Source organism: Silurus aristotelis (genome assembly GCF_946808225.1).
Source record: "Silurus aristotelis genome assembly, chromosome: 27".
In the NCBI taxonomy this organism is placed as follows: Eukaryota; Metazoa; Chordata; class Actinopteri; order Siluriformes; family Siluridae; genus Silurus; species Silurus aristotelis.
In genome coordinates this window covers 15594538-15600575 of record NC_139600.1, presented here as the reverse complement: position 1 = coordinate 15600575, position 6038 = coordinate 15594538, and positions in this window count along the sequence as shown.

Sequence of the window (6038 nt, the reverse complement as noted above, 5' to 3'; positions counted from 1 at the left end):
GCTTGGAAAATGTTTAATGTCGAATCATAGTTTTAAAATAAAAGCGATCCAAATATAAGCACAGGGGAACTTTAATAAAGATAAACAGAGATTTTATGAAATAACGCTGCAGTTCTCTGGCTTCTTCAGGATGGGAATGCTGAGAGGGCAGATAATATCCAGATGCAGAGAACAATCTCTGAGCTCAAGAGTGATTTTTGTTTTTTTATTCCACGTTTGACATTTCAGACATTGTTCATGAACTCCGTTTTACAAGCCTGTAGTTTTTATATTGGACATTCTCATAAGCCTCAATCCTCCCCAATGACCTCGGATTCATCTCAGCCAAAGGTCCTTTACACTCCACTCATCTCCTCTCCTCTCCTCTCCACTCATCTCCTCTCCTCTCCATTCCTCTCCTTTCCTTTCCTCTCCTCTCCTCTCCTCTCCATTCCTCTCCTCCCTCACCTCGCATCCCCACTACTCTTTTCTTCTCTCATCTCATCTCCACTCCAGTCTACTTCTTACTCTCCTCATTTCTGTATTCCTTTCCTCTCCCCACATCTCTACTCTTTTTCTCTTAAACAAGTTTGCATACCATGGATGAAGTTTTGAATTCCAGTAGACTCAGACTGGTCTGGACATGAGTGTTTGGCTGAGCCACCATGACTCTGATCAGCTCTATTTAAAACAGCATTGACTTGATTGGCTGAAGAACTGAGGTGTCCCCAACACTGACAGGCTTTAGATCTGATTGGGGTTTGATAAGGTCCTGATTATTCCAAGGCTTCATGGATTCATGGAAACATTACTAGTTGTTCTAACTGACTGATGGTCTGAGACTCCATGTGGTCTCCAAAATGTAAGATGGAAAATGGAATAGTGGTCTTGAAGCAACAATGGTTCTTACAAACTTAGCACCCAATATCCAATGGGCTTTCTGGTTGGACCCCCCCCCCAAAAAAAAAACACTCGAAGAGGATTTGTGGAAATCTTAAAGCACTGTAGAAACGTAGTGTTGCCATTGGTACTTATTATTGAACACCTGTAGCTCTGTGAAATCTGTTTGGCCTGAACAACATGAGCTGAGCATACTGTAGGTTCTAGCTGACAAAGGGTTGGCTTGACACCGGGCAAAAGACAGCTGGAGGTCTGACTACTGCTGAAGATGTGGTGCGTCATTGATGGTTTTACTGTCTGAGTTTGACTAACTGAATGCCATCATGGTTTCTGAATGACTGAGGATGAGATGTCATGGATTCTGACTGGCAAAAGACCCGAGGCACCGACTGGCTCATCAACGCTCAGAATCCCAGGGGCTTCGAGTGACAGCAGGGGACACACTAATGCATTAGCTTATCATTCATGCTTGTCTCTGCAGGCACACGAGTCTCAAATGAAACACAGATATCTGCCATACTTCGAAGTGTCCTTTATATCAATAACATTCTTCCCCATGGTGATCATCACAAAGTGTCTTATTACAGATTACAGCACATGCCTCGTCCTCTTGCAGCTGCTCTCCTCCCAGATCTTCATAACACCATGCTACGTGGCCATGCTACGCCAACTCGGCTGCGTGTATTATTATGGGATGTGGCGTGCTAAAGAGATTTTGGTGGATTTAAAAAAGGCCGGAGTTCAGTCGTCCCATGACGAATCACTCGTAGGCTTTTAGAAACCATGTCAAAGGTCAGGCAGCTTGAAATGTGTGTGTGTGTGTGTGTGTGTTTAAGTGTGTGTGTGGAGGCGCTGGAAGTCTGTGGGTGGCTTCGAAGTCGTGGATGGTAGTCACATTGCATTAGACCATCTATAAAATGAAAGCCAAAGGCTGTGTTTGACCTCTTTATGACCCTTTTCCCCTCCCACAAGCCTCATACCAAGATTTGCGAGTACAGTGTCAAGTTTTTCCGACATCCTGAGAGCTGCACAGTCCTATTTGGAACTAATCTGTCGATCAGGCACCTCCACACACATACCCACAAAGCCAGACCCTGGAGATCTTCTTAAAAATCTCAGACTTGTCCATTTTTTTCACTGTTGGTGGACGTGTCCCAATTTCAAATATTTCTTATAAAACAAGATTCATCAATGCCTCCAAGGCCATTAAATCTTCCTCTTTCTTTCGTCTTTGTGTTTTGTATCCTAAAGCAAACAAAAATTGTAGGTTGAAAGACAATCAGAGGCCTAAGATGACGTACATGGCCACGTTAGTGATTTGCAACACAGCCGTGCGCCGTATAGAGGCTTTTTGTGAACCCTAACGACCCTAATGATCATAATAAAGACGATGATGGCGCAGCCTTTAATACAGAGACACACTGAGATTATTCACTGTGATCAGACTCATCAGATTTGATGGTGATGATGGGCGTAATAACACGGCAATTTGAATGATCTTATTATGATCGCCGTGTGCGATGCGACGATGCTGAAGCTAGTGAAACGAGGCGTAATAGCACATGATGTGAGACTTTGTGTTCTTTTACCAGGTGAATATTGGTGATAAGGTGGTCATTAGTGGTGATTAGTGCTGAGAATGCTGTAGACTTTATTTGTTTTTGGGATGCGACAAGAACAAGAGCCCACTTCAATCTGAAATGGAGCCCGGTTTCTTATTTCTTACACAGCAGTTTAGTCCATCGTGGCTGTGTCTCAAACCACTTTGGCGTGTTTTAAAACCGAAACCTTTCCTTAACCTGTATCTACACCATCAAGCTATTGTGGGTGTGTCCCAAACCACACTTCCTAGTCACTACACTGACCACATAAACACCCTCAGGGCCTCATTTTAGATGTGTCGCAAATTACACATCAACACTATGACAAACCTTTTGTCTCTCTATCATCATTCCAATTCGGCCGTGCCCCAAACCTCAAGCTTTGTACACACTACAGGTCACAAAAACACAATCAATCCACTGTGGGCGTGTCCCAATCTTTCACGCCTAATACAAAATACAGGTCAAATAAACACCATCAATACATTTAGGATGTGTCTCAAACCTCAAGCCTTGAAGGCCACATAAACACAATCTCCAATACACTATGTGCATGTCATAAACCACACAATCTATTCACCCGAGATCTCGTAAACACCATTATCGCCTTCCAGTGGGGATTTATAAAAAAACAAAATGGTAATATGGCAGTTGGTGGTTCACAAATACCCTAAAAATTTTAATTGTATGAGTGTGTGTGCATGTGTGCGTGTGTGTGTGTGTGTGTGTGTGTGTGTGTGTGTGTGTGTGTGTGTGTGTGTGTGTGAATTCCTCCATCTAGTTTGTGTCTGATATAAAATCCCCAAACGTATTTTGCAATTTATTATATGATTGATCCAAACACACACACACACACACACACACACACACACACACACACACACACACACACACACACACACACTGTGTGTATATGTATATCATGTGATTAACAGTATATGAACTGATTACAATGGCAAATAGCTTTATTGTACTGATTAGCATGACTAGCAGTACTAACACGCTATTAGCTAGCGAACTAGCAAGTCGTGTCGTCATGTCAGTTCTAAAACAGAGGGATGGAGTAACAAAAAAAATGACCTGAATCTACAAAATTGTTAAATATCTTTTAAAATATTATGTTGCTATGTCAACCAGCTAGCATCCCAGCGTCAATCTAGCAACAGGACAGGCGTTCTGTCCTCAAGTCCCCCCAGAAGTGATGTCTCTTCCTTTTTTTTTTAAATCTTACAAAAAAAATAATTCTAATAATAATTTGACCACCAAAGATTTCCAATCACCATTACCCTGCATTTAAAACTTTAATGGAAACAAGAAACCTCATTTGCATAATTTATGTATTCTGAGGCTTTGTTGATGCGAATAGTGTAGAAGCTGCAGCTCAGAATGCTAATTAGGACAAATTAAATTTCATGCCTTAAATAAAATGAATAAAAAAAGGGGGGGGGGGGGGGCTTTTTTCCTGGGGAATACTTCAGAATGGAACCGGACAGAAAAACACACACAGAACATCGAAATTCCACAAACATTTCAGTCAGATACCAGATATATTTATATATGCTATATGACTAGGTGTGAGACCTTCCACCATTATCATGCTCTCCGCTTCACCTCAGGTTGTTCTTCACCTCCACATCCTGCACTAACATCATGTAACACCTCACACTGAGCTTTGGATTATCACCTTATACCCTGGTCACTTTATTACCTGCATGTTCGACCACTCATACACATGGCATATGCACATAAACCAAGTCATGATCCTTTCACCTCCAAATAATAAAAAGCTCTATATCGCTAATGCGAGGTTAAAAAAGTATGCTCATATCCCCCAAAGCTATGCTCTACAAGTAGCTGTGACAGTGTCAGTATTAGCTTCATTTTTATCTTAATTATATCAAAAATAAAAATTCAGTTACTCTAGCTGACAGCATGACCCACTGTTAGCATACAGTTTTCCACGATATTTGCTCAGCTGGCTTTTTTCCCCCTGAAAGCCTGTTATCCTCCATTTTTACCCTTCACTCCAAGCTTTCTACACTGTAAAGGAAATGACTCCGGAGCTCATTTGTCTTCACTGAAAATGGAGCTCGAGTCTCTCAGCGGGAGTCCACGCCACGGAGATTTGAAAAGCGTGCGCCTGGAGTTCATTCAACGATTTCGTTCAGTCGATCACCGCAGGGGGCCGTCGGCTCGGCTCTGGGCCTGAAACAACACACTCGCCAAAATCAGATAGCAAACGCACTCGAGGCAGTTTGACATTGAAAAGAGCAGCAGTTAGGCTTGTTCTTTAATCCCATGCAATCAAATGTAGCCTCCTCAGTGGGCTTTCTAAACTTTCCAGCTTAGTTTGATAAAAATTTCTGTCAGATTTACCTCACGATTTGAGGCACACTAATTCAGCGAGTGGCTAATTTGAGGGGAACTCCTGAGGTTAATTGTTTTTTCAAGACACACAATAAACCCGAAAAGCAAACAATTTCTAGCAGATTTCCAACAGACAGACTGCATTAGCACATTTCTCCTTATTTAGCAAAGCGATCTTTCTCCTTTATATCCTCGCCAGCGACTTTATTAGCTAACAAGCTTGCATGTAAGCATGTAACGTACATTTTACAATCGTAAAAAAAAGTAAACACAGATAAAAATAGTATGTCAGGACCGCCGACATTTGCGTCCAAAGATACCACTGTGCATCCAGTATAATAATACAGTATTACAGAAAGCTTTAGCATGAGGTGTAGCTTTGGGGTCAGGATTGTAGCTGTGGTTTATAGTTTAGCGTTCAGATTTGTGAAGAGAGATTATAGTAATAGGTTAGCAACAGAGAGGAAAAAAAGTGCTAAAAGACAAAGGGAGAGAAAATGACAACATGATTAGCATGAAGCAGTTTGCAAATAAAATGTATGGTCTATAATACACTAGTTCTGGTTTCAGGTTATTTAGGTTATTAGCTGCCTAATGAAAATGCTTTCTATTATTAATTCTTAATTTTATTTTGTTATGTGCTAACTGACAGCCTGCATTATTGTGTACAGAGTGGAATATTTAGCCAATACAGCCTGATATAACTTAATATGACAGGAAATTTGACAGGATGTTTGTTAGATTTGGCAGTTTGAGTGATTAGCATAGCTTTGTATTATAATAATAATAATAATAATAATAATAATAATAATAATAATAATAATAATACTAGCTGTAAAAATAAAGTTCTGTTGTCCGGCTAACACTCAGGAAGAGAGTGAGATTGAAAGAGATTATGTTATAGTCTGGGTTTTACCTCACACACACACACACACACACACACACACACACACACACACACACACACACACACACACACACACACACACAAAGCCAAACAAAGCCAAAACTCTTCCAATTAAAAATGAATTAAAGTTTGGATGTGGATTAAAAAGAATAATTAGCAGTAAAAAAAAAAAAAAAAAAAGTTCAACGTTTGTGTTTTCATTTCACAAGTTCATTTGAAAAGTTGAAACGTACACCATTGTGTGTGTGTGTGTGTGTGTGTGTGTGTGTGTGTGTGTTTGTCTC